This window comes from Odontesthes bonariensis, chromosome 7 (assembly GCF_027942865.1).
Source record: "Odontesthes bonariensis isolate fOdoBon6 chromosome 7, fOdoBon6.hap1, whole genome shotgun sequence".
NCBI lineage: Eukaryota > Metazoa > Chordata > Actinopteri > Atheriniformes > Atherinopsidae > Odontesthes > Odontesthes bonariensis.
Window position 1 is genome coordinate 15,811,988 of NC_134512.1, and position 26,487 is coordinate 15,838,474.

A 26,487-nucleotide genomic window follows, 5' to 3' on the forward strand; every position below is an offset into this window, starting at 1 on the left:
AAATAGCTTCTGTTAAACATGTCTATTGCTTGGGAACTAGTTATTGACTGATTAAGTAATGAAGAAAAAGTATGCAAACAATATATGGTTGAAATTCAAACCCAGTTAGAGATATTTGGTGGATAGATCCATAAATTTAAGCCACCTTCTCATGTGTGAACAATGTTCATGTGTGTCTCTCTTCCAGTTTATAGACTAAAGCTTGCAAGAACAGTTTAAAGGGGAACTCCGGGGCATTTGAAGCGCAATCCCATTGCTAGAGGTTGTCAAATACTGACAGTAGGACATAGACTGGTGCAAATCGGCGCTCCCTGTGCGGCGATTGCGCTGTTTGCGCAGCCTGTCATGCTAGCCAAATACGTGGTGGCTAAGGGCAAGTGCTAAACCTTCTAAGTAAAACAACAACTTGCACACTGCAGAAACGTCACACCACTTTATAAACCATCCGACAATAAAGTCACAAGCCTTACCATCAAAACCATATGCATGGTTCTCACATTACTGGCATGGGGACGTTACAAAACAACTTTATAAACAGCATGTCACTTACCGGTTGTCGGTATGCTCGCGCATGTGAAAGCCCAAAAGAGTCAATGGACGATACTCCCATATCCAAAGCAATTATCTTCTCTAGAAAAACTGCGTTCAAGTATTTAAAACATTACAACAATATTGCTGGGCATGTATTGTTGTAATGTTTTAAATACTTGAACGCAGTTTTTCTAGAGAAGATAATTGTTTTGTATATGGGATTATCGTCCATTGACTCGTTTGCCGATTTGCACCAGTCTGTGTCCTACTGTCAGTATTTGACAACCTCTAGCGATGGGATTGCGCTTCAAATGCCCCGGAGTTCCCCTTCAACAGTTTATTGCTGACTTAAGCCCTATTCGGACGGGACTAGTTCAATGGGGGGACGTATGGTAATGTTGGTTAACCAGACGACGCCAGGGAGAAGAAATGACCAATTCGGACGGGACAAGAAATCCCTGTAATATTCATCTAACATGGGAGGAGTTGTTGGTTACGCACAACCGTCACATCCTGGATGCTAAGCACGTCTTCATTTCACTTCCGTAAACTCCATCTGTAAACAGACATGGCGCCGACCATGCGTGCTTGCGAGCAGCGCTTCATCCAGAACCTCCATGTTTGCAAACAGACACACCTAATTGTTTCTCTCTTTAAAAGGATGTGACGACATATTCCGTACTTATTACCGAAGGTCGCATTCGCACGGGATTAGTATTACCTATGGTAGATACTCCGGACCGTTTCACAGGAGGTAGAATTCTCTGCAAAGTTTACCGACATACTCTGCTATCTTTACTGACATGGCGCGTTCGGACGGGACTAGATTTCCCGGTTATTATTACTTTACCCCAGGTCCCCCCATTAAACTAGTCCCGTCCGAATAGGGCTTTAGTCTCATAGTGAGCTTCATGGCTATCCCATGAAAAAGTTGCTGACACGACATGCGGTGCAGTATCTTTCAAGAAAACGGTACTTATGCCTATCCCTGGCATAATACTGATATAAAGCTGTACTTAAATGAGCTGGTTATGTCTCGCTGAAATGTTGGATCTGCCTTTATTTATTAGAGTCAAATTCCTTTTGGAAGTTTCCAACAATAAATTGAATATTAGGGGAGTAGACAGCAAAATGCCGCATTTCAAAATCTGTCAGGGGATTTGGAGGATTCACTTCTGTTTTTTGGTTTTACAACAACAGATTGGTCACAAACATGAGCAGAGGGAAAAGCATGTGTGTGTTGGACATTTAGATTATGATTGAATTTGACTGATTAGATAGATGGGGAACTGTGAGTTTCTCTGGTTTATTCTCCATTGACAGTAAATGGTTTTGTGCTGTTTACTCTTAATAAGAGAGAAAGAATGGGAAATAGTGAATGAGATTTGGATGGCAGAGGGATGAGTCATGCTTTCAAATATTTCTCTGACCCCTCTGAAGTCAACTGCTTCTGTCTGCTACTGTTCTACTTTGATATGCCAAAGTGTGAGTGAGCGGTGCTTAACTGGCATGTGCAACCAAGACCAGTTTCTGCCCTGATGCAATATCAGGGGTAATTCAAAGCAATAAATCATTTATACAGATAGAACTCGTTATTATCCCTGCTCATAACTAACTAAAAGTGGAACCCGTAAAATGGAAAAAAAGAGTGTGTCTCCCTGAACCTAAAATTGTCCCACAGAGGGGAAACTTAAATGTGTGAAGGTGCTGCTGAAAGCACCGTGTTCTTTTAGCTACTTATGTTCAAACACAGTGTATTCCAGGACAGACACCGTAGTAGAGTGGCTAACAGTGGCAGTTCAGCTCAACAAGTTCCAGACATGATCATTATATTGTTTTGGACTGAAGATGGACAAAGTAGTCATGACACATATTTACAGTAGGGTGTGGCAATCTATCTGAGAGATTATGTGAGCATCATTGAGAGTTGCATCACTGTCTATGATCTAAATCACTATTGTCTCCACAGGTGTAGCTGATCTTATGTGACGGCATGATGCATTATGATTAGTTGTAAATTTGAGACTGATAAGGACTCAGAATTGTATAACAGTGGTCAGTCATGAAGTTTTCTTTTTGAAGATATGTGACAAAGAAGTATTAACATCCTCCTCCATTTGTTGTTGTGAACATTTGCTTTTTTAAAGTGTAAATAAGTAATGAAACACTGATGTTTATCTCCTGTATTTTTCCTTAATTTCATATTTGCTCTCGTTGCATAATGACTTAAGGAGTCAAGAAGGAAAGCCTGTATTAGTTGGCTCCTGCAGCCTTGACACTAACATTGGGCCTCATGCAAGAACCGTTGGTACGCACAGATTTGTTCTTAAACCGTCCGTACGAGTGATTTAAGAGAATTTGCCCATTCACCAATCTTTTCGTATTTTACGTTTTCTTTCAGGTACGAACAGAATTTACGAGTGATCCAGAGCTGTCGTAGGAGTTTCGTAAAATAGTCCGCTGTTATTCAAATCAAGTTTGCTTGACTAATGGATTGTATATTTAATTACTTTGAAGAAAACATAAATAAATGTACATTATACCCCATAATTATGCCGACATTATTCTGTTTGACTCAAATTATGCACTAATTGAAGGTTCATTTGAATCCGTATATAACAAGGTCGATGGGAAGCGTAACCAGCGGCTGTCTTGCTGCTTTTGGATGCCTTAGCACGTCAGGCTCTTGGAAGAGACCGTGTGGATATCCATGTGGAGACAGACGAATGGCTGACATTGCGATTGAGATTCCCAAGGACTGTGCTGCTGCAAATATGCAGCTTGCTAGAGCCACAACTCCAGAGAGAAACACGCCGATCAAACCCAATTCCACCACACGTCCAGGTCCTCACCACCCTTGGATTTTTGGCCACTGGAACCTTTCAGAGGGAGATTGGAGACAGATCGGGGGTGTCCCAGTCCTCTGTGAGTCTTGCGCTCCCCTTGGTCATCAAAGCTCTCATCAGTTTATCACCCATGGTACATCAAATTCCCAAACACCGCTGTCCAACAAGTACAAATTAAAGCTGCGGTCGGCAACTTTTTTTTAGTCATATTAGCTTGAACTGTCATGGGATTCTGGAAGTAGAATATTAAATAGGCTGTTTAGGAAAAATAACGAAATCTGTAGCTCCCTCTGAAGCCTGTAATCATGCTTGCAAAAACCGAGCGCTCCCGGCTGTTTTTAACCAATCAAGTTAGGGTGGAGGAATCCTACCTGTCAATCACAGCTTGTGTACACGCTGCTTAGCGTGAGTCTGCCCCAGGCTTGTGTGCGCTCACACTGGTGTGAACTCGTGCACAACCTCGTCCACAGAGGGGGAGGGGTTTGGGGGGCGATTCGGAGCTTGTTAGAGGTTGGGGGAGGGACCTGAAAGTTGTATCAGTTCGAATTTTCCGACTTTAGACTCGCAATTTTGAAAACCTGCCGACTGCAGCTTTAAAAGGGACTTTCATGCCGTGGCTGGACTGCCAATCATAATTGGAGCACGAGAAACATATACGCATCAAAACACCCGTGCCCCTGTCGTGGAGGCACTGAGCTCAAGGCCAGGTGGGTGTGTCTCGATACAGCGGGGGGCAAATAGCCCCAGTGTTTCCCATACATTGAGGAAACTATGGCGGCCCGCCATAGTTTCCTTTTGGCCGCCATAGTTTCTGAATCCCAAACAGCGATTTTTTTTTTTTTTTTTTTGAAACACAGCGATTTCCTCGAAAACCAACCAATATGACTATACAACAGGTGAATTATTAATTAAACATGTCCTAAAGTCTGCAGTGTCAGAGTTTTTAAGTTTAGTGGCAAAAAAAGGTTATTTCGCTGACGCTGTCGGGGCGATTGACACAGTGGGTGCGCGTGCACAAAGGTCAGCTGTAATCATCGTGATTTTGTTGACAAACGTATTTTTTTGACCTATTTATATTATGAAAAATAATGTGAAATTTGAGCAATGACGGGTACACTAGTATGTTGTCCGGTATGTTGCTTAAAAAAATAGTAAGGTCAATAGTTTCAGTTTAAAATAAGGTGTTTCATCCGTCCCGCATGTGTGGTTCAACCATCCCGACTAGGCGGAGCGGGGTGAAGTTGGTTTTATATTCGACATTCGCCTATTTTCCAGCTTTGTAATTGTAATAGCGTCACGAAAACCGCACCAATTAGCCTCAGGATGGTATTAATATTTACAGAAAACTAAGACTAACATACCACAGGCTTTATCAACTCACCAAAGTAAGCCTGAAAGATCAGAGTAACCGCGCCGAATATATTTCTAAGTGAACTACGGCAGCCGGAGCGCTTAGGGACCGTCGCAAAAGTGCAACGCCTTTTTTTGTTCTCACTGGATATTCAACCAATGCAGACCAAACCACTTCTGATGGGTTTGTGAACTCACTATAAAGCTTTCACAGCCTTTTAGTTTCCAGAAAAATCATTTTAGGTAGAACATTTACTCAGTGTGCATAGTTAATTCCATTTTAGACTTTTATTTTGTAATAGCTCTCTTGTTTTTAAAGATATCAAAACCAAACCACTTCTGATGTGTTCCTGAACTCATTGTGTACTTCCCACACCCTTTATTATCAAGGACAACCTTTTCAAGTTTCTCAAAAAGGCATAAGTACTCACTGTATATGATCCATTCATATTTTTCATGAAGTTTAGTTTTAACCTGTAAATATTTTCTATTACAATTGTTATCATTGGGTTTTAATGACAAGATGAGGTTTCCTCATAAGCCCACAAGGGTTTCTGAAATCTCCAGCACACATTCCTTTTTTTTTAATTTGTTGTGTTTTATTGTGTATGTGTTATATTTGAATGAATGTGTGCAAATCAATCAAATCAAATAAAATCTGCAGTCGCACAAATTTACGCCGCATGAATTTACCCCCCCCATAGTTTCCAAAAATTCTGTGGGAAACACTGAGCCCAGAGAAGGCATGCCAGATTTGTGCAATATTGCCATGAACGAGGGTCTCCTACAACCTGAAGCTCAGGCAGCTCAGGCAGACCAGAAGGTGTGGTGCCAGAAGACCCCCCTCATGGACCGCCCCATCAATGTGCCATCATGATGAGGCAACAACTGATTGCACGGCTTTAGTTAAGCCATTTTCATATCAAACCATTTATTTTTTATTTCGGTGACATTACGAACCACAGGTGACACGGAATAAACAGCACTCCTAATTGCTTCCCATTTCTTGGCTTTAGCAGGTCCCGTAATTCCACTGCTGACATTGCTAAAAATGACAGATTTTCCTTTTTGGATCTCTGAAAGCAGAACTTCAGTCTCAGAGCCCCTAAAGTTGTTCTTTATGCGCCTTGATGCCATTCTCATGACTCAACACTCAACACTTCCTGGCACAGGAGAGAGGAAGCACAGCTCCTAATATGGTATTATTTTTGGGTGTGGAGTATGCAAATCTACTATCCTTGTGCACTTAGATACGCACGAGTGGGATTCATCATTTACGCAGGTCGTTTACACACTTTTTCCCAAGTTAAGAGCGTTTGTTGAATCTGACGTGTTCGTACGAGACCTTACGAAAAAAGTAAGAGAAATTTAGAATAAAAATACGACAATGTTCTTGAATGAGGCCCAATGTTCTTCCCACAGCCAGCTGCCATTCAAAGCAGAGGTCAAGCATTAGCCTACTTTGCCACCATAGAGTTTATTAGCTGCAGGCGAAAGTTTAAAATTAGGTCATAGTTGATAGGATTTTCCCATTTATTTTTCCCTTTGCCTGACTGAACCCGACCTTGTCACCCTTTAACTGTCCTGGTTACCCATGCATGGTTGCTTAATGGAAAATTGACATTGTATACTTGTTGAAAAAAAGGATGCATATCTGTGGATATTTGTTACAGGCAGTTGGCCATGTGATAGAAAGGGCTTCATGTCATTTAAAGATTCTATTTTTCTGTTGGTCGTCTTTTAGATAATTAAATGCTTTATTCAAACTGATTTAGTAATTGTTTACCGTGCAGAAACTTCACTTTCTCCTTGAACTTCTCCAGCAAAGTCTGTGTTTAAAGTATTAAGGGCAACAAGCAGCTCCTGACAGCACTCATATTGTGTTTTTTTGTGAGGAAGTCATAGACATAGACAGTCAATGAAAGATGTTTACAACATATATATGTCCGGTCTTATGAAAACTTAGGAATACAACATATATGTACAGTATATATATATATATATATATATATACAGTATATATATATATATACATATATATGTGTATAGGGAGGGGATAAAGAAAAGCTTGAGGCCAAACAGTATTAGAGGGCATTTAGTTATGCACTATTTGATAATGTGGTCACGGATGCCACGGAGCACAATCACGGAGCGAGAGCACGTCTTATGAGCTCTTATCTTGAATGAACTGTGAAATCACATGCAGTTTGAAAGTACAGATTGTGCTTGCTCTTTGGATAAAAATGAACTGTATTGTGTAGTATTACTCACAAGCTAAACCATTATGCATCATTTTCTTTGTCTATCGACGTGGGAGAGAATAATCCACAAGACTCCGCACAAATGTACAGCAGAGTAATGCTATTCCTCCTACACTGAGATTTTGTATTATTGTTAACAGCTTATTGTGTTTGTGAATGGAAATTCTTGCATTATTTTCAATTTTTGATGAAACCCCACAAAGAATGTAGCTCATTGTATGTTTTACTATGTTCCAGATGGAGTTTTATTGCAGTCGCACTCAACATAAAAGCTGATGTGGGTTTCCTTCATAGACACAGACATGAGTTCATGCAATTGCATATACGGACAGACACACAGTGGCCTGGCACAGGATGAGCGGATATCACCAGTGGGGAATCCCTCACACACAAACCTCCCTTAGGTATAATCCCCCAAAAGGAAGAGAGTTGTTGTGGTTTGAAGAAAGTAGAGACATAAATCAATACATACATACAAAAACACTCTTGTTCTACTACTTGTTCAAGTATGCACACACACACACACACACACACACACACACACACACACACACACACACACACACACACACACACACACACTCAAAGATACCAACAAAACCCAAACATGAAAATTGTGATTTTTTTTTTTTTACGTTTAAGAGAACTTGGCTGTAACTGTCTGAGGTGATTCTATTGTGAGGTGTTGTTTTCATTTGTTTTAATACCTGATAAACCATACGTACTGAACATATGTGGAGCTGTGTAAGTGAAGTCATTTGGACAAATAGTTTAGTGCATTTATTACAATCATATAGTCATAAAACCCCCAATTTAAGTTATAACTTTAGTTTAAGCACACTGTTGGGATAACACCAGTGTACTACCAAATTTCTGTGTACATTCCTCTCATTCTTCTCTGTATTTCCTTTCACTTTGGATATCCATGTCCTCAGTTGATTAAACACCCCACCCACTCTCCCTCTTTTGGTTTTCCCTCCCTCTGTCTTACATTTCCTCTCCTCCCTCCTGTTTAGCTCGCTCTCTCTCTCCACTCTATGTTCTCTCCAGCATCCCGCAGAACCCCCCCCTTACCATCTCTGTCTGTCCGTGCATGCACATGGGTTAGTGTGTGTGCAATGGTTGGGTTGGAAGTTTGTGTGAACGAACATGTGAGTGTACACTTGGCGAAAGGTGGTCAAAGAGTAGGTGAAAAAGAAGAGGAGAGTAGAGGAGGGAGAGGGGGGCTGGACATGGCCATGTGGAGGATGTTGTGGCATTCGAATTGTAGCTGACCTATGGAACTGCATGTGTGACGGGGGAGTGTGCCCATGTGTGTTTGAGATGGGATCCGTTCTGGGCAAAAGAAAACGATCTGAGAAGAAGGAAAGAAAATCTCAAGAAGCCCGCAAGGCCAGGATCAATAGTAAGGTACCCCGATTGTTCTCATCATCTCTGTCATTGGCTTTAGCCATTTATTCATGTTTAAACACATCTTTTTCACCCTCTGTTTTGCTGTGTTGCATCTCTATCTCCACTTATTCATAGACTCTCTTCAACCCATCGCTGACACTACCTGTCTATGCTCTTCTCTCTTTCTCTGTTGATTTTCTTCAGTTATGCTCTGCTGCATGTTGGCTGTGTGAGGAGCTGGTGCAGTCTTATCTCAAACCTTGACAGAATGCTAATGTTTTTCTGTGCCCTGGTTCAGCAACTCACTGTGTTCTTGCATTTGTGTGTGTGTTTTCTGTATGTTTTGGAGTGCCTGATATGTCATGTAATGTTTGTGCGTGGCTGTGCCCACTGTGATCGAAGGTGTTTTAGGGCTTTCTGAGTGACGGAGGACAACTTTTTTTTTTTTTGTACGTGTACTTGTAGGTGACAGTATAGTACACAAATGTGTGTATATGCATAGTAACCAGCACAGTAGTGCTGTGTAGTTGTTGCAACCACTACACTTGGTAGTGGTTGTACACTTGGTTCACTCTGTGAACATTTGCTGAGCGTCTAGGAACTGTCAGTGATAGTTCAGGGAAAGACATCTGTCAATGCAGGAAGGCTTACATGAGCTACTTCACATCTGGGCAACCTGACTTGTGCTTCCATCTCTCCATTCGGTCAATTATTGATAAAGTATGTAAATATTTTATGGGCTATATTCTAATTAGAGCTTAACACTGTGTCCTTTCTGTTATTTTGATATGCTTAGAGATGCCATTCATTTTCAAATGAAACATTTTAAATTACACAAAGTATGATTGGTATTCTTTACTAACAATAAAGATGCTGAATTGTCTGTATCATCAACATGTTCTGCTGGATTTCTAGCTCGTACGTACGAATTTCTTTTGAGTCCTTCACCATCCATCTTATTTATTCTATTTAAACCGAGTTGTGATACGTATGTAAAAGAGCTACTGAGAGCGATGAGAAGCATTAGAAAAAAGGAATTGATTTTGTGTTGTTGAATATAGTTTGAAACCAGGCCATGAAGAATTTATAGCCCAAGGCTGTTCATATTACACTCAATAACTTTTGTGTAGTTTCTACGTGTATGTACCTCTAATGTTAATACTCTGTTTTTGTTATTCAAGGAAATCATTTTACTGCAGCCGTCTATAGCATGTATGAAGGGTCCTCTTTGAAGGGCTCACTGAGATCTGTAATGTCACATGAAAACAGGTCTGAAAACATTTCTATCTCTGATGTGGGAAATGATTTAGTGACATGTGGTAATAAGAGACCATTTCCCAGTTTGACATTGAGTTGCTTTTCTACACAGTTTGGATGATGAGGTCACCTCCATATTCCCAACTCCATGCACTGTGGCTCATATCGAATAAACCTCTCTTGGTACATAGGGGGGCGCAGCCAATCCTTTTTTTAAATTAATCTGCCAAAATGGACAACTACGCAGAAAAATAAGTCTGCACACGTGTCTGAGATTGAAAATGATATTTTAAATAGCATCAATGAATCAAAAACATATTGAAAATCCATCCATTCATCTATGCACTTAAGTTGATCGAAGCAGAGCTTGCAGTACAGTCTTGACATGGATACGATTTGTTGAAAGCATACTGTGTATCCCACTAACTGGACGCCCATCATTCTAGGTCACACTGTGAGATGTTTGTAAATAGGATGCCAAAGGCAAAAAGTACAATAGAGCTGTAATAATCACCAGGCTGCATAAATACACTTCCTATATACCTCCTGCCTCAGCCTGGAATGTGATGGCTGCCCTCCTCTATTCTCCCTCTGTAGCCCATGGCCATGTTTGCAGCCAAGGTTGAAATGTAGGAGAATATCCTTTTTGCAATATTTTCAGCTTTGTTTTGACATAAGTTCTACTTGGCTGAGCTGCAGCTTACCTCTGTTCAGTCGTATTTCATCCTCCAGCTCTGTCCCCCTGCTGTCAGCCTCTGTGTCCTAGTGTCAGTTTGAAAGCACATGACTGGACCTGATTCAGCCCTTTCTTTCTCTGGACTCTTTGATTCTGATGACAGCAGGCATTCCTGTCATCCTCTCTAACCACCCTGCTTACAAACACAAACACACAAAATGACAGTCATGTATCCAAATGACAGAGATGCTTTGCTCTCATATTTCATGTGTCAAAATTTTGCGACTAAGATATACGTAGTTTTTTTTTGCCGACTTTTACGTAACCTATAATCTGTTTTGCACCCCATCTATTTATTTCAGTTGCATCTGGCAAATGACACAACATAATCAACCTAATCTGTGTGCTTGGTGTGTTGATAACTGTTACATTTGTGTTGCAAACAGTTATGTGTGCCAAAATATGTCTGGATGCAGCATTTCGCTGTTGTTTGCCACATTTGTTTACTTTACATTCGGTGCACCTGATTATTTGCACATTGTAGTGTGCGTCTCTTGGTTTTAATCAAACAACACTTCGCTGTGACACAGATCAGATTTTACCTGTGAGTGCAGTTCCATCTGGTAACGAACACAAAGTTGTACACACATTTGTCTCTTTGTTTATTCATATTCCTTCCCTTTGAATATTTTTCAAGTATTGATTGGCAAATACCCCAGAGCTTAATTATTTGGACTGAAGAGACAATGCTTTACAAAAATATGCTGCCATTGTGGCCAGCAGTAAGGATGAAGTTGGTTGTAGTTGAGTGTACAACAGAATGTGTTGTGGGGTGCCATACAATAAGCCTTTTCTGTGCCAGCTTGTGTGTGTGTGTGTGTGTGTTGTTGAGTGGGAAAGAGGTTGTGGCTTTACCCTGCTTTGTTCCAGCCTTTAGCCAACCCTTTTAGAAAGCTCTCACTGTTCTGCCTGCCCAAACTGTACTCCGTAAGGGTAAAACTAGCTATACACCAACCTAAATTACTTTGAAAAAGATTACTCAGGAGGCACCATGCTGTCACATTCAGAGAGAGCTACCAGGAGTCGGGCTACAGAGGTTAGTCACTCATCACTGCTATTGCTCATGAGACAGGCACTTAATGGTGTCATGGTGGGAAAATGCAGGTACCACCCTGACATTTTCCTTGTAAAGATGTCTGTAATGTGTGGCAACATGTACTACAGTAGTTTATAATGTGGGAATTTATTTGTAAGTGTGACAATTTATGGACCTCTATTTTTACATTTGTGGTCAGGCATGTGGCTAGACATTAGCTATTTTACAAATAAATATTTTTCAAACATCAGTAATTACAGATGTAACACACGGAGTACATTTGATAGCTACTACATAATCACTACCAATACTGAAATAACAAATATGCAGATTGAGCCTGATTTAACATAGTATAAAAGTAGTAGGTCACCTAATTGAGTAACCATACTTGCATGTGCATGTTCTTCCAACTGTCAGGCATATCAATGAAAAGATCACGGCGCCTCTTAACAAACTAGAAAGGTCAGTCTAATCACAACTAAAGGACCTAAACGTAAGACAAACAACGTTTTTAGAATAAATTTTCTGATTATTATAAGAATGACTTTGTCACATTTGAATGGAGCAAGCTGTGAGAGGGGATTGAGCTTTTGCTAAACCTTCACTATGGAGTTGTAAAAGTGATTTTGTGCTATGCAGAAACATTTACCCTGTATGATATGTTTTCTGTTGCTATAGTAACAGCACCCCATCACTGACTCTGAGTGTGGGCTTTTTACTCTACTCATACATCATGATTACCATGTGTGTGTTTAAAGTGCTAAATCCTGAATCGCTAAGTGTTGTTTTATACGTGTGTGTCTTTGAGTGTGTGTGTATGTGTCTAAACACAAATGTGAATAAATCCAATAAATTTCATCCTGAAGCTTAAGGGTGTATCCATTTAGTAAGCGATTTATTTTGGAACTATACAGTTGCAAAAAGAGGTTGAAGATTCCCCTCACAGAAAATACTTTTTATTGGAATCAAATCCTCACTATATATTGTTGTTTTTTTTGTTTGTTTTTTTCCTTGCAATTGTATAATTTTTACAGATAGATAGTTGGATATCATCAGCTATTGTTCTCTCAGACAAACATACTGTGGACTGAGGCCCAAACAGACATAGCAGAATAAAATTGCCTCCACAGATAAGACAGAAGAAACACAAAGAACTGCCAGACATGAGGTGTTGTGCAGCAGCTTAGTGTCTCCAGGGTGCTTAAACACCCAAATTTAACACAGAGAGTTAATTAATATGTTCTTTTATCGGGTAATAGGTTTGGAAAACCAGTATTATTCTTTTTATGTAGTACATCACTGAAAATCTTTTTTCAAGAATTAAAAGAATCCACTGGAAGCTAAAAAGGTGCCTTTTCCTAAAGGATTACGGTTGTCGTCATTTTTTATTTCTTTAGTGTTCCAGTAAGGATTTACATTCACTGAAAAGAAAGTCCCGCAGTGTTCATGTGCGCTTATTAAACCACTTTCATGCTACTTCTATGTTGGCCGTCCATATAATCAGTTACAATTATTGTAAAAATGCCAAAACAATTAAACAGCCTCGGTGTGTTTTTAATGCTTTTACCATAGATGCTTACCGGTACATTTAATGCTCAAAACTGATTTAAGACGTTGCATTCACGACTGTTTTGTAGTGCAGTAACCAATACTCATTTTAGAGCCATCTACAGGGTATGATGCTCTCTATTTCATAAATCCTTAAACAGAACAAATTCTCACATGTGCAATACTTTTATATAGACAGATATGGATATTATTCGAAATACAAATTTAATGATCTTTACTACTACGTTAGAAGGCTTAATATCAGAAAAAAATTTGAATTTTAGATTTATGTTTCAGCAGAAAACGTTAGAAGGACTTATTGCTTCTCTTGTTTCAAGCTGAGAAGAATAAAAAAAAAGTGAGCAAATTCTGATATTAGTACAGCACCATGACTGCTTCACGTGTATCGGACAAACTGCAGTCTTCATACTTAATAGTAGGTGTAACAAAAGAGAGAGTTGGACTGCTACATTGTAGAAGTAGCACTCGAAGAAGTCATACGGGAGGTACATTATATATACGCAAGTGGAGCAGCTTCTCTGTTTCACTTCAAAGTGTTTTTCTATGTTTTTGTAACATGGAATAATTGTACCTTATTAGGGCTGCACATGAATGTGGTGGCTAGCACTGTTGCAGAGGGTTCCTGATGCAAAACCCGGCTGGGGTCTTTGTATTGAGTTTGTATGTTCCTATGCATGCGTGTGTTCTCTGCTGGTACTCCAGCTTAGGTTAATTGGTGATTTCACATTTACCCTACGAGTGAGTGTGAGCGTGTATGGTTGTTTGTCTATGTGTGGCCCTGTGATGGACTGGCAACTTGTCCAGGGTGTACCCTGCCCCTCGCCCTATGGCAGCTCAGATAGGCTCCAGCCCACCGTGACCCTGCATTGGATTAAGTTGGCATTGAAAGAGGATGGATGGATGTACCTTATTAGGTTTTGATGGGTTGTACAGATATCTGTAGAGACTCACCTGTTTGCACACTATCTGCCAGTCTCCCTGTTTTTTTCAAACTTGACAGTTATGCTGTGCATGGTCGGCCAAATGAATAACAGTGCCCATTTCACTTGGTATTGTCGCATGAATTTTGGCATCATAATTGACATTAATCTTCTATGGGTGTAACGGCACGCAGAAGTCACTGTTGTGTTTTGGGGTTACAGTTTGATATACATTTGGTACAACAGGAAAAAGCAACAAATCCCAATTGCTATAAGGAGGTTAGGAGGAAGAAGGCAAGTATTCTTTGACAAGAACATCCATCCATCCATCTTCTATAATCCAAGGGTCGCACGGGAGCTGGAGCCTATCCCAGCCGTCATTGGACGAGAGGCAGGGTACACCCTGGACAGGTCGCCAGTCCATCACAGGGCCACACAGAGACAAACAAGACACACAACCATCCATGCTCACACTCACGCCTTGGGACAATTTACAGTCATCAATCATACTGACATGCATGTTTTTGGACGGTGGGAGGAAGCTGGAGTACCCAGAGAGAACCCACGCATACATGGGGAGAACATGCAAACTCCACACAGAAAGGCCCCAGCTGGGAGTTGAATTGGATAGGTAACCTAATGGCAACTTGTGTTAAAGCAATACTATGTAACATTTCTACCTTAAAATAACAGCTTGAAAAAATTTGTGCGGCTAGAATGAGTTTTAATATTACGATTGGCCTGTCTCCTATGCCCTTCGGGGGTCTGAGTTGGAAAAACTGCGCTATGTAACTTTGCTGGAGCGGCCCGGTAGCGGCCCGGGAGCTGAGCGGAAGTACTTTGACTTGCTTTCTGGCACACCTACCGCAAAAACAAATAGACCCCTCTCGCGCTCCCAGGTACATTTGATTACTCTTACCTTCTCGGTCGACATAGTTTGCACCTTCTGACTCCTCGCCGGTTCGTCAACAAACGTGAAAAGTGAAAGCGAAAGGGTGTTGTATTTACGACAGTGTAACCGTACATTACCTCCAAGCCTGTAGGGGGAGCTCCAGAGTGGGCTTTTTGAGAAGTTACATTGTATCGCTTTAAATCACTGCTCACTTGTGTCTGTACAGCATAGGGACCATGAACAGGTTTATGTGATGAATGAAAATCGTAACATGTCTCGAGCACTTTTTGTAGGTACTTGAAGCTAATCTCTTCTATTGAATATGGGTGCATAGGATCCTGGTCAAGTTTTTGCTCTCCTGTAGTTTTTTTCATGCCTGGTTCCAGTAACTGGAACACTTGGGTGATGTCATCTGACATATGTTAAGATGTTAAATGTATTTCTACTCCAATACCACACTCGTACACCATCACTCATAACTGTAGCACACTAAGAAAGACCTACAGTTTTGCCACCCAACTTTCAATGACACTTTTCACTCTACTCTCTGAAATACCCTAATTTCAGAGGACCAGAGCCGTAATGACACTTGCTTAGTAAGAGGCATAGATAGGCCTCATCTTCATAAGTTTGGGTTTTATGATGGATTCGAAAAGTAACAAAAAAAAAAAGAGAATGCAACAGATCTTTTTCCCACTTTCTGTGGAATAAAGTCCGTATTTGGATTTATTTCAGTAGCTGTGTGATGTTTTAGGGCGTATTCACACCTACCTCGTTTGGTCCGGACCAAACGACCAAACGGACCAGATTTTCGTTGGTTCGGACCTTTTGGGATGGTCTGAATACAAACCACCGAACTCTGGTCCGGACCAAACAAGCGGACCGAGACCGAGCTGAAAGGTCGGACTCGGTCCGGATCAAACGAACCCTGGTGCGGATCTTTTGGAGGTGTGAAAGCAGACCGGACCTAATCCCAGACTTTTTGCTTTTTTGTACCTCGGGAGCATCCGTCGTTTGTCTGCTGCTAGGTAACAGAACAGATCGTCGTTCTTCTAATTACTAGACCGGCTGTGGTAAAGCTAACGAAAGGCCGAAAATAATATTTTTAGACCGAAAATGAGTAGGGGACAAACGTGGGCCGAAAAGGAGACCCGTGCTCTTGTGGACGTTTGGGCAGATGCCCACATATCATATATGTTGGAGCGCACTCAGAAAAACGCTGACGTCTTTGCCTTATTCACAGATAAGTTAAAGCGTCCATGACTACATTCACTTTTGAACTAAGCACTTTGTGTTGCGCGTGTCGATTCTGACCAATAGCCGAACGACTTCAGGGCGCGTGGCTTTGTTGACATATTTTGGTCCGTTTACTGAAATGTACAGTCTGAAAGCGAACCGCACCAAAATGAAAAAAAAAAGGTTCTGACCAAAGCAAGTGAACTATCGGACTTTCCTGGTGTGAATACGCCCTTACTCAAAGTAAATTAATACTAAGTACTGCAATATTGTGTGACATAATTAACCATATTCCTGCAAAAAAGTGACTTTTGACACAAACGCAGACTCATTTGAAATGCTTTTTGTAATGAGAAAAACTAATATTTGTCTGAACATATGATCATTCACACACTCACACACATGCTTTTGGGCTTGAAATAAAATTGTCACACCACAGTTTCCACTACTACTAGTAACAGTAATATCGGTAATATTCTAAGAAATCAAGAAGACTCTTATCTGTTGTCATGATTGCTAGCTGTGAAAAATAAAGAAAGCGGATGAAGTAAAATACTTAAAGTCTTCACATTTGTTTCTCTTCTGATACATGACCTACCTGTCTCCCCAGAAGTGGGTAACTGGTCAGTCACAGCTCTGTAAGCCTCGCCTAGTAATGGTTTTATGTTGGATCTAAAACTGAGAAATTCTGGAATGAAATAGAGAAAATTAAGCAGCACCATGGCCACAGAAGAGAAAGTCTTGTTCAGTGTACAAGAAGTGAAAATACTGTTTTAAGATGAAATCTTGCTGCCTTGGAAAATGCCTGCTACGCTCTGCGTTGTAACTTTTCTTTTCTTCTTACATTCATTCATTTTTACTAACTTTCAGTTCATTTTTGTTTGTGTCTCAGCACATTGACTCAGTTTTTCTTACATAAATGTAATCCTCACGGGCATAAGTAAAAAGAACATTTCTTTCATCAATCACATTGACTGAAAAGAAAAAGTTACCAAACCTGAACTGATTCCAAATGGTATCTGAGTGTAGAATTTCTCCTCAAATAGACTCTTCTATGATTGTTTAATAATAATACATTCAAGATAGATATTATGCTATCTTCATTAGTAGATGACAGTACTCCTCACTAACTGCATTGTACCGTATATGAACAAGCAAAGATATTGGAAATAAAAAAGCTGTGGATAGAATGGTGCTTTGCCTTATTTTATTGGTTATTTCCTCTCACCCATTTCCTTTACCATGTACAGTACTGTACTGCTTTTATTCAGTGCTTTCATTCACATGGCCCATTTTTTGTGTGCTTCTGCCACTTATCACCATGTTACATTTTTAATGGGAACATACTTCTAGACCCTCATATTCTGCAATAAATCCATGAATTATAGAAAAAAACTGACAAATAAAAACTAGCTAAGCCAATTGACTTTTCTTCTGACTGACAGAGGTTCAAAAAGATGAGGTTTTGTTTTATGGAGAACCTGTGTCAAAAGGAAGAAGCGATGGAGCGATTACTACTTTACAATACTGTTTTTATTCTATTTGTTATGATTTTGTTGATGACTTGAGATGCATCTTAGTATTCTCAATAATGCCGTATATTTTCATCTTCCACTGAAGGAATAAACTGAATGCAGCTCTTTATGTTCACTTGGGCATTTGAATAAATTACTCCATATATATACCACATTATGGGAGAACGCATTTTTCTCTGACACACAAATACGAGGGGGAAAAAATTCCCTCTAAGTGAATGTTTTTAACAAATGTTTTTTTTGTCGATCTGCATGACTAAACAGAGTGGTATATCTCCATCTTGAAACTATTAAAAATGACCCTTCTTATTCAAAATCTACATGTATCTAACACAAGGTTTTTCTTGCTCAGTTTCTGTGTCGAATTAAAATGCATCGCCCCTGCAGCAGGGCAGCTTCTGTATGAGGCAACTGGGAGATTGGGGGGGGTCAAGGCCTGTCTGATCTTTATATAAGCGACTGTCAACAAAAAGTAGATGGAGAGAGAAAAGGCAGTGTCTTTAATGTGTGAATGTGAAACCACGGTTTGTGTTTCATTTCATGAAACATCAGACAGCTAATGCTTTTGCTTTTTGTGCTTCTTTTGCATGGTAATGCACTTAATTTCCCCCATATTCTTTGAACAAAGCTACTAACAAACAATTGATTAAATGAAATGAAGCAGCTTCAGCTTTCTTGCTCATTAACTGGTCTTATTGACACCATTGGGTCTGATTTATCAGTCATGAATGTTTCCTCTATCACTGTCACTCAGGTTGAATAAAGAAGACAGCCTCATGCCAACAAAGTATGTCTGATTAATTGGAAATTCAAAGAAGCCAAATTTTCTGTCCGCTGTGGATAAAGGCAAAGTAAGATCAGTTAGGTTTTCAGTATACTTTGATGCTAACCATCAGAGATTCCTTTTTAATTGACAACTTTGCTAACAAGAGGCCATTGGTCTTTTCTTCTTCTAAAAATCTTTTAACACTTTGCTTTATGCCAAATGAAAGCACTGGTAGTAGACTATTATGCTAACGTTAGAATTTTTTTAACTGTGGCCATTCACGCGTCCTCGTGATACATGGTCAGCAATGCTGCTGGCATTGAGATAGTTACTGTAAACATAACTTTGCCATCTGCGTTAGGCCTACATTCCCTCATCCCATCATCCTTACAGCTCTCAGAATCCCACTCATGACCCACTGCACTGGCTCTATGGTTTTATTCCCATAACAGTTAAGAGCATGTGTGTTTTTTATGGGCCAGTTAACATTAGAGCAGAATGTGATCCTCTGAAACAGACGTCTTGTTGGTGAGCATTATAATTACTATTCATCCATGGCAAAGCCTTCTCTCGACCAGCTGCGAAGGGCTGCGGGCTGTGTAGCGATAATATGTGTAAATATATGGCAGTGAAAATGTCTGACACACATGCAATGTATGATGTTATACTGCTAGGTCTTTAAATATTTAGACACTGACATTTTTGTTGTGTTGGGTGTTAACCAAAACGTATTTCTGTTACAGCTATGTGATGAATGCGGTTGTACAGTGCAGTCTCGAAACTTGTGATCGTCATATCCAAAGTTTCAAATAGGGGAGTCTTCATTCTCAGCTTTATCGTTTTGTTTTTTACTTGTTTGTTTCACAGGCTGGTGGTTGGGAACTCCTGGCCTTAGAATTCTCATAAAATTCAGCCTGCAAGGGAAATAAAATATGTTATCTGGATTAATAGTCAGAGAAAATTATTGCAATTTCTTGAAATTTTGTAATCTGTTAAAATCTTTCCCTAAATGAAAATTTTTCAAATTCATGTATTCTCCATGAAAATGTATAGGCGTGCTCAGAAATCAGTTGTTATCCACCAGTGTTTGTCCTTAGCCATAGGATCCGTGGTAATCATTATAATTACCTTTAAATGGAGAGGAGAGCTGCACCATCTCAAGTGTAGACTGTTAGAAGACAGTGGGAGTTTCTCAGAATTAAACTACCATGACCTTATCAGTATTATCTCGGCCTCAGATTCAGCCTCAGTTAGCAGCTCGTTTTTATTTCAAAATAATTTGGAAATAAGTTATTCTCACTTATTCTCCTTATAAATCTGCTATGCTATCTTGCAGTACATGGCACTGTAATATATACCATCTGCATTACGTTGCACATGTATTGATTTTACAAATACCCCACATTCAAATCCTTACAAAAATGTAAATCAGAAAGCAAACTCAATGACAGATAAACAACATTTCTGTTTTTTGTGAGCATGTTTATTCACCACATATATCATACATACAACAAATGTACATGTATGACTTTTCACGTGCAGGTCTCAAATGGAGGCGTGTTTTTACACGAGTGGCGGTACATCCCACAACTGTAGGGGGAGCCAAACAGGAAAAAAAAAAGCCATATTATCTACCGACTCTTTAGTAGGCCTAGGTTCCAGGATAAGGGTTATGTAAAATGTCATACACTATGTTCAAATACTCAGAGGTGGAGCTAAAGACCTTGTTGATACAAAGTTGAGATCTCGTCTCTCTTTACCTCCTCTCTGCCCTGTGACGTGGTGACCTGTGCAGGTTGTGCCCTGCTTTTCGCTCAGTGGCACCTGGGATAGGCTCCAGTCCCCTCTTGACTTAAAATGATAAAGCGGGTATGAAAAATGGATGGAAGGATGGATGTACCTCCTCTCCACTGCAGAGTTTGTTCAGATAGTAAAAGCACGTTATAAGGTACAAGTGAGGCTACAGGAAAGATATTTTATTGGGGTGAGATATAGACATTTCTGGAAAGATTGCAAAACTACTCTAGGTTGACTTTTCTTTGTTGTGCTTTTTAACAGTACGCTACATAATCTGTCACATTTAAGCAGAGTTAATATTTCTGGGGTCAACGCTGATGTGTTTGGCTTGGATGTGATTTGTTAGGCTGGATGAACTGTACCCTGGTGACAGAAAAACTCATACATTCAAACAATAAAGAGTAATCCCTTTTTCCAGCTTTGTGTGACGGTCAGCAGAAAAAACTCTGTTGCACGGTACCACAGTCAGTTCCAATGCATCGTGTGTCAGGAATCTAATTATAAATTGACTGAACGGGACATCATTTTCTTTTTCATGTCGTCAAAATAAGATTGATAGAACTTGTTATTATTGTATTAACTTTGACTTCCCACATTACATAAAAAGCCATTTTTAATTTACATTTTGGAGTCCATGGACACCATTAAAGAATAGGTTTCCTCCTCTGTGATGCATTACCAAGCCCTCACTGCAGCTGCCTATTGTTTATGTGTTGGTCTCACTGCCTTTAGTTTGCCCTCAGCTAGTGAAATGCAGTGCATTTAGCTTGAAAGCATGCAGCTGATTCAGCCACTGGAGAATATTCCACAAATGTATTTCCATAAATTCCTGGGTTGCTTTTGTTGCATGTTTTGGGTTATTGTTCGACCGCACCACAAAGCGCTGTGTGATCAACTGTGTGATTTGGCTCTGTGCCAACATTGTAGCCCCATACACTTAATAAATTAATTGACCTGCTTCTGTCTTCTGTATGTTTCGGATCATGATTCATGCCCAGACTCTTCCACACTTTCTTTTCTTCCCATCTTTCTGGCAAAGGTAATTCTTAGTTTCATCTAAAGAGCACTTTTCCAAATCTGTTTTAGCTTATTCAGGTTTTTGCATCTTGAGATGAACCCTTTTTATCTACTCTCCTGAAGCTACCTTTTTATGATGGTCTTGGATAGTGTTCTGCCATTCTTCATCCGCCTATTCTGTCTTCAATGAACACCCAAACCACTTTATGTGACTAAGTTTCAAAGTGTGTTTTTTTCTTTTCACAGATTTGTCCTCTTCTACTGATCCTGTTTTTTGGTTAAATGTAAACACCGGACGAAAAAAGCTAATTTGAAAAATAACAAAGATATCATCGAGTCTGCCTGTGAAAAGGCTATTCATTCAATTTTCCAACTACATTTGAGCTCCTGAAGAGGATATTCAATATAACAAAGGTTTTATATATGTCGTCATATAACTAAACAGTAAAAATGGGGGAATATTCAACTATTTCCACACCTCACCTGTTTTGCGCAGTCCTTATATTCTGTATGAAATGCGCATGAGCTGTTTAACGTGAGATAAATTTTGTTTACTTCCATGTGTGGAACAATGGAAAAAGCTGTTTAAAAGGAGTCACAGATCATTGAAAATAGCTGCACTATAGCCTGTGTGTTTTCTTTGTATTTTCTGGCCTCCCAGGTTTTGATCAATGGCAGATATTGCCCCTTAGTGCTGGAGGAAACGGAAACCTCCAAAGGGGAGTGCGCTAAAAATAACATCTTTTTTTTTTCTAGCAGAAAGCGGTAGCTCTTCCACTGAGAGGCGACCTTATACAAACTCATATCTTCACGTGACAAAAACGTTTTCAATATTCAGAATCCTGAATTAATAACGGATAATTCCTTGCAATTTGTAGCTCTTGCATGCAGTGGGCTTCAGAGTAAGGCTGCTGGCCCTCGACATCGAGGGCGAGTTTGAAGATCCATCCAGATCTTCAAACTGTGCCTGCTGACTGAAGACATGGTTCTTCCATTAGCCTGAATAGAACGGCACAAAACCAAGCCAAACCACGAGGCTCGCTGCAGGGTCTTGTTCAGGAACAATATAAACTACTGCCAACAAAGTCATATACTGATGGGGAAGTCATGATTTCTGATAAATAGGGAAAAGAGCAGCTCATTATTAATAATGTTGAGCTGTTGTTAAGAAAACTACAATTCATTTATTACGTTACCTTTTTATAGTACACTCATTATCTATCGATATTTATCAGAGTATTTTTTTTTTTCATTTTCAAAATAGACAAAAGTTAGGTAGTTACAGTTCAGTAATTTCACAATTCATGTCATATGAGAGCAAGACTCACCCTGTAAATCATTTGATTTACTTGGCTTTGGAAAACTGTTCCTCCTTACTGAGATGAGATGCTTAAAGAAATATATTAATTATTTGAGTGATTTTATTCATTTCTCTATTAACTTTCATACTTGATTACGAGGCCAGTCCATCGTCACAGCATAGACATTCTTTCAAACTGTTCATGGTCGAGACAAGCTCTTTTGCTGTTTGAGATCCGCCTAATAATAATGATGATAATAATGTTCACAACAAATCTTACAAACTGTGACAAAAAAGAATCCACCACGTGTCAGTGTTTTCCGGTAAACCTGAGCCATCCATTGTGGCTTTGCAAACGGGTCATTTTATGTGCTCTCTGTAGCATCTCTGTGAAGTCACTCCACTGCCTTTGTTATCACTTCAGACCAAACCAATTATTAGTTGGAGGTGTAAGATTCAAGGTGAGATTGAGGTGAGACAATTTAAGAAGTCCTGAGCTGTATGTTGTGACAACTCTCTCAAAGACAACTGATGCCTATGATTTTTGTTCCTGTGCGAGTAATCACGTCAAATTCTGTGCTGAAATGACACGGGGAAACATGACACTGGACACAAATTAGTGTGAAAGGACTTACAGCATGTCTTCTTCTAAAGGGCAACAGAAGGCGTGTGCAGCTTCTCCATACACCCTGCAATAGTACTTAAAGGCCACATATGTCACTGAGGGTCTTTGGATATGTTTTAATTTAAATATCATTTGAACAAAAGAAAGAACAACAAAGAAAAACACTGACCTTTTTTCATTGACAATTTTCCCAATGATGGACTTTGATCAAACTTTCTGCAGTATTTACAATGAGTTCGTAGCCATGCCTCATCTTTGACGTAGTCTCTCTTATAAGTCTTGTGTACATGTAAATATTCCTGCTACAGAGATGTAGTAAAATGTAGTCAGCCTTCTTTGCTTTTGATTGCCACCTCACTTGAGACTATAGGAGATTTTAATTCCAGTCAAAGGCTAGAAAAGCTAAGAGAGTCTACGTTGTGAAAAACTGCATAGCTGCCTTCTGCCATGTATTCCTGAGTCAGCTAAAAATGAACTTGTTGAAGACTGATGCATGCTTGTGATAATGGAATTCTGGAAATGAAGAGAGCCCTGTTAAAGGAGCAACGCTGTGCATTGTTTGTGCAAAATAAAATGTGCTGTGGATAGTTTTTCGTGTTTCTGAGATTGAAATATGGCAAACGAGACAGTAAAACTAAATCTACACTTTAGAACATAGTTGACACATGCAGTTGTCTCAACAGTGGTGAGTCTTTAGAAGAAATATCAGACATTTCAACGTCATCTGTGACATTTCTGTGGACTATAAGGAGACTGCTGGGACGAAACTGTACAAAAAATTATTTTTGTGCACTTTTTTTTAAAATTTAGACTAATACCAAGGTATTAGGTTGTGGTCTGATTGAGTTTTCCAGCTAATAGCTCACAGGGGTCATCATTTGGTAATGTACTGTATTTAGGACAATGCAGGAGAAAATGTGATAATAGGGATGGTGGATGATATATGGATGAGGAAATATGATGATATATGGATATATGTCACTGTTTCCAATATATATGATGTTTTTTGCAATGCGAATAGCAGGATGGTGACATACTTCAGCACATAACTCATGACAAAATATTGTGCACTTTGGTCCATACTTCACTAGACTAATTATTGAAGTAGATTTGTTGTGTTCCCAAGCTTTTCATATTGTGATGTATTAAAGGTGGGGTATGAGATCTTGGAAAAACGGTTCCTGCAAGCTATATTTTTGAAAATACACAACCTTGCCTCTCCCTTCAGCCCACCCCTCGAAACCACGCCTTCAAAACACATGAACGAGTCACGAGTCTGTGAACGCGCAGGGGGGAGGGGTGAGGGGGGCTGACGGTTGATTGGCATGTCAGAATCCAAGTAACTCTCATCATTACTTCTATTGGTCAGACATTTCCTCTTGCTACACCCTCTACAATGGACTAAAATATAACTTTTTTTCTCCAAACATTCTATTTTAGTGGGTGCAATGGGGTCGTGAGGAGGTTTTCAGACAATATGATAAAAAAAGCTCCAGAATACATCTCATACCCCACCTTTAAATATGTACTCTCTTTCGGAATACAACTACTTGCATGATGATGCTGTTTGCTTCTTCCCTTAAGTTGCTGGGATGTAGATCCTTGTAATGCCCTCTGGGAAAATACACACGATGCATATGTGAGCTTGTTTTTACTTGAGATATGTGGCCATACATGTTATCAAATTGCATTATACTTCAAATACTTTGTAATAATTTCGAGAGCAGTTCAAAATGATCTATGTCCTGCTGCACCTCTGTTGTGGAAAGTCTGGATACATGGATCAAATTGATTTATTAAGTTACGAATTCTTTGTTATAGCCCTAAAGCTGCTGGCAACTATCACCAAAATAGGACTTCACTATTCTATGACTTTCCCTGAGCAATCATTTTCTAGATTTAGTTGTCATCATTGGTGCATGTCAACTTGTAGTGCATTGATGAACGTGCTGATGTGATTGACTGGCTCTTCTATGTTATAGCTACCCACAGAAATTTATTCAGAGGTTTCAGACAGGATGTCATGCAGTTATTGAGCTGACAGCCAGAGTCATCAGTGTGCTTTTTTTTTTCTTTTTTTTCTCAATACTCATCATGAAAAGTCTGTAGGGGTTATTATGTAGATTTATCAAAGTCTATTGAATCAACACACCCATTGCACTGTGTCACATATAATGATATGTACTGAGCCATTCTGCTAGGAAGCCTTGTTTTAATGCACACAGTTGCTTTGTGCTTTGTGGCACAGCTTTTAGTTTGCTTCTCAGCATCATCAGTTGGTCTTAGTCAGTTTTTGTATATTCTTTTTAATTTTAAAAAGGGCCCACTTACTTACTCCTAATGTCCTATTTATCCTTCCCGACACCAGAAATTGTTGTTAAGCTATAAGTTCAACATTAGATATATGTTTATTGTACCTCATAAGTGCCTTGTTCTCAGCTACGTCTGTGTAAATGATGTGGCCACAAGTGCAAATTTCTTCTCCAGGCTATTTAATTTTTCACTATATTTTATAAAGTGCATTTTTCTTACTAAAAATCACTGGAAATTATACACACTGTGATTACTGATCACCCATGTCCATTCATATGTGACTTAAACGTGAGTAAAAAAGTGAACAGGCCAGGAGCTACTTTGGAAGTGTGTTTTTTTTTCCCACTTGCTATTGTTTTACAGGTCTTTTTGTAAGTGCACCCACAAGCTTTCATGAATGGAGAATAGGAAAATGCAAACAGATAACTTTCTGCTTCATTCATGCACAATGTGGTTACATGGTGACTGCTTTCTATCAGAGTAAAAAACAAAGTGACTCTGAGGAGGTTCAAGAGTTGGACCAGCTGCGAACAAGCACCTGTTACATGATGTTTTTTCAAGAGAGTATGTAATATCACTCATTCAATATTTGATTGACTCCAAATATTCTTGTTCCTGTTAATTGTTTAGAGCATAACAGATGGAAAAATAGACTTGTTGCAATGAGGGGCCAGAAAGCAGTGCATATTCCAGTTTTTCTTTGCAGAGGTTGATGCTAATCAGATATAGCAAGTTATTTAACTGTAATAACTACCAAAAGAATTATGTAAATTGTTTGATATCTACAAAAGATTTCATCCCTTTGCCAAGGGCAAAATAATAAAAGGGCAGACTGTGAGTCCCAAAGGCAGTAAAAGTCTCTGTAGTGCCCACTTCTTGTCTCAAAATGCAAAAATGTCATCATTAGTCATAAGAATTCATCACATGTAAAGTAGCTACAGAGAACATAAGTATATGCATCTAAAGATTGGTATGCATCTAGAATTTCCTTCTCATATGAGTTTCAGGCTGTGTTAAATGATGTTTAGATGAATTGGTTTCCAGTAGGTATAACCTTCTGCTAAATGTGTCAGTTTGTAAACTGTAACTTGCTGATATTTTTACTTAT

At 39.5% G+C, this 26,487-nt stretch overlaps 1 protein-coding gene across 6 annotated transcripts in view; it reads left to right on the forward strand.

Annotated features, from left to right (window-relative positions):
• The window catches only part of shank3a (SH3 and multiple ankyrin repeat domains 3a), a 161,307-nt gene that overhangs the window by 35,132 nt on the left and 99,688 nt on the right, over positions 1-26,487 (forward strand). The gene's annotated exons all lie outside the window — the stretch shown is intronic.